The sequence below is a fragment of the Adiantum capillus-veneris genome, chromosome 19, assembly GCF_014529385.1.
Source record: "Adiantum capillus-veneris isolate H3 chromosome 19, ASM1452938v2, whole genome shotgun sequence".
In the NCBI taxonomy this organism is placed as follows: domain Eukaryota; kingdom Viridiplantae; phylum Streptophyta; class Polypodiopsida; order Polypodiales; family Pteridaceae; genus Adiantum; species Adiantum capillus-veneris.
In genome coordinates this window covers 154,345,538-154,349,374 of record NC_140949.1, presented here as the reverse complement: position 1 = coordinate 154,349,374, position 3,837 = coordinate 154,345,538, and the positions used below count along the sequence as shown (strand labels likewise).

Here is a 3,837-nt window from a genome sequence, read left to right as displayed (position 1 = left end):
TCTCTTCCTTGGCAGAGCTTGAGGATGCAGTGGTGGAAGAGCAGGAGGTTGCAGTCGACAAGCAAGCGGTGCTTATCGACCTTGAAGGGCCGGTTGACGAGGAGGAGCTCGACGATGCTGGAATTGAGTTCATGGCAGGTAAGAAGGGCGATGTGGAGTTAAAGTTAGAGGTGTTCCCTATGCAGTCAATGCCTTCTATGACAGGTGATGCGGATTCCAAGGCGGTGTCCAAGCTTTGTACGGAGGTATGTGAGTGGTGGTTAAAAGGAATGGTGATCAAGGTAGCTATGCAGTGTGCTATTGAGCAGGTACATGATCTACTAGATGAAGATCTAGCTTTACATGGATGGGAGGGCGGGTCATATGTGTTAGGTTTGCTTGATGCGAGTGATGGTACAAGCAGGTCTTTGGATGGTGAGCACGAGGATGCTCTATTTGGTGTTCTTGGAGGAGCTTTGTTGCGAGTGGGCAGTTTGCCAAGAAGTGCTTGGAGTGGTAGAAGTATGTGGATGGCAGTTTGGGTATGCAGTTGGGTGTGTGCCTTGGTGTGGCACTATGCAAAGTTGTTGCAGGTGGGTGGAAGAGACCAATGCAAGGTGTTTGACCCAGGAGGGTGGTAACAGGTAAAGCAGGGGGCTGGGCAACCCGCATGAGCAAAGACAGCGGGTAGCAGGTGACAGTTTTGTACATATGGTGGGTGTTTTGTAGTGTACAATTAGTCTGTTTGCGAGGTGTTTTTTTAGTGCAATAAGGTCATGTGTGGTTGAACATGAATCTTCAACGAGGGGGTGGGAAATGATGGTGCAGCTAAAGTTGGTCCAAGCTAGGAGATGGTCGATGCCACGCAGAGACAACATGTGAGTGCAGTGCAAAAGGCTAGGGCAGGTACCAAGGCCCTAGGCAGCCTAAGGATAGTGGAGGTGTATGTTCAAAGTGGTTTTTTAGTTCAAAGGTGTGCTGCAAAGAGCCAAGAAGGTTGATGGACTGTCGTGCCCGAGATGTGGGTTTTATGTGCTAGAATGTAGTGATCAGTGTGCTCTAGAAGCCGGTCCAGACGGCTCGTCAAATGGAGCCCCGGTGCTCTAGATATTGCAGTTTAAAGAAAGGGTGTGTAGCAGATCCCCGACGGACAGGGCAGCTGGGGACAGGTGGCCCGGGCTGATGTGAGTGTATATGTGTGTAGTGCTCAAGTTATGGAGCATGCCTGTCTTCTCGGATTGTGAATCGGAGCTCTGGATAGCAAGATATGGTCAGTTGAAGATTTTCCGAGGGCCGGGTCGGAGCCCACTTGGCCGCATTGGAGGATGTGCCATTTGACAGTTTTGCGGCCTTGCCAAGGTTCTCGCTGATAAGTTGTGCTATGTGGAGTCAGCAGGAAGTCGCGGCTCGTGATTTTAAGGCCTGGGCATTGAGTTACAGTGTGGACAAGAAATGGAGCATTTGGCGGTCAAGTATTTGCAGATGCATTTCCCGGTTTTTTGGCGGCCTCGAACGGCGGAATTAGAGAAGTCAGAGGGAGGGCACGTTTATGTGGTACGGACCCGATACAATGAAGATTTAGCCGGGTTTTGCGGCTCGGCAATAGGACTTTGGAGCAGTGAAAGGGAGCTTGGGAGAAGAAGGCCAGAAAAGAGGTTTTTTTATATAAATATGTTTGGAGGTTCTTTTTTGGAGCTTATGGCCATGAAACCTGGGGCCGCCACATGGCAGAGGTATTGGCCCACATGCGCAGGACGGTGGCCGGGCACTGCTGTATAAATCCGAGGGCATGAGCCCCTATTGGACATGTGAAGTGGAGATGGGCTCCTTGGGAGCTCATGGTTATGGCGTGGGCGCGAGGGGCGCTGCGCGGCGGAAGTTGAGGCTGTTTTGGCGGCGGCGTTTGGTGAGGAGCGGCGGCGCAGTGGCGCCCGCTAGTTGTCGACAGTGATGACGTGGCGCTTGCCCGACAGGGGCAGTTCACACGGCCCTAGGGGCGCCTAAATTTTGAGGAGAAGGAGGAGGGCAATAGCGATATCGCTATTGCCTTCCCCCCTCAAGTAAGGGGTGAGCCCCACAGTAGAGAGTGAGAGAGAGAATCCGGAGGCATCCAAGTGGTATAAAGCAAAGCTAAAGCCGGCCAAGTTGAGGGCCAAGTGGACAAAGCCAGATGCAAGACCAAAAGGAGGGAGATCCGGTCGGCCAAGATGGAAGGACCAAAGCCCAATGTGCACACCATGTAAGTGTTTCCAAAAGAAAACTAGGCCAAGTGTTAGCAATGCAATAAAATACTAAAAGAAGCTCTAAGTGAAGGCCACGGCAAGAGAAAATCACCCTTTTTTCTTTTTTTGGGCCTCTTAGAGGTACCCCTATAAAAGGTTGTAAATGAGAAAATTTAAGGGCTTTTTTGCCTATGTGTAGGAGTGGAAACTTGAAGCCTGTGTAGTGTCGAGTTTGCCATTGAAGTTGCATACATCAATTGTACTACCCTCTATGCAATAATACCAACCGTTTGCCCAATCTCTTGTATTGCTTCTCCCCAATCCCCTCCTTCTCTCTCACTTTTGGTGTGTTAACCATTATTTGCAGAGGGTTTGCCTGCAGGTTGAGGGGTTCTATCAAGAGTGCATATTAGGGGTGTTTTGTGAGTCGTAGCGGGTGAGTTAAGCAGTGTGGGTGCATTTGTGTTGTGGGTGTTCTTGTGCAAGGAGCGAGGTAGTTGCTTTGTATGCTAAGGTGGAGTTGATATTGCAAATTAGCCAATTTGAAGGTGTTTTTTGAGAGGTTAGGGGTGTTGTGGAATCCCTGGGCTATAGAGAGGCAAGTAGTTTGTGTGATGGGTGTGTTCCCTATCCCCCCTCTCCAACGTGTGACCCTTCATAAGCCTTACATACACCCCTTGCAATTTGCTACATTGTCACCATGTATAGTAGATCTCTACTACATTGTAATCCTTTGCCGGGTAGCTATGAGCAAGTACACTCTTGCTAGAAATTACTTGCATAGTGCATAGTTCACACACACACACACACACAATAAAGAAGGAGATGTTGCAGCAACTGTGAAAAGGATTTTGAAAAGAGATAGGAAAAGTTGATGTTGCACGTCAAGAAAGAGGTTATGGAACTCGAAAGAGAGATGCAAGCTTGGGAAGAGAGCAAAGTGGACCGGGAAACTAGAAGTTGGAGCTATGGAGATAGAAGTTGCAGATCTAGAATGAGATGTTGGAGCTATGGAGAAAGAGGTTTCAGATCTAGAAGAGAAGTTGTTGGAGCTATCGAGAAAGAGGTTGCATATCTAGAAGGAAATTTTGGAGCTATGGAGAAAGAGGTTGTAGGTCTAAAGGGAGATGTTGTAGCTATGGAGAAAGAGGTTGCAAGTTTACAAGGAGATGTTGCAGCTATGGAGGAAGAGGTTTCAATTTTAGAAGGAGATGTTGTAGCTATGGAGAAAGAGGTTGCAAATCAGAAGGAGATGTTACAGAGGTAGAATGATGTGTGGTAGGCTACTTTACAAAAAGATGCCCTAGCATGAGAAGAGGAGGACAGAGAGATGTCAGGGAGTTTTAGAGAGAGAGAGAGAGTGGGGATAAAGATTGCAGATCTGCACTTTTCAACCAGCTAAGGGGAGAGAAAGAGAGCTTGGAAAACTTTTGAAGGGGGAGAAACAAGAAGAGAGAGAAGACAAAGAGGGGACAAGAGAGGGAAACTTTTGATATTTGAAAATTCAACTCCTCCCAATCATCCCTCTTCATGTTCTCTGGCTTAACTCCATGCAACTTTAGAGGTCGAATCTGTTTCTTCTGCACCAAGACATCCCAAATCTGATCTTTCCAATATGAGAAATTAGCACCATCAA

At 48.1% G+C, this 3,837-nt stretch overlaps 1 pseudogene; it reads left to right on the top strand.

Moving 5' to 3' along the window:
* The first annotated feature begins 3,195 nt into the window (after window positions 1-3,195).
* On the top strand, window positions 3,196-3,473 carry LOC147435114 (uncharacterized; annotated as a pseudogene).
* Window positions 3,474-3,837: the final 364 nt, after the last annotated feature.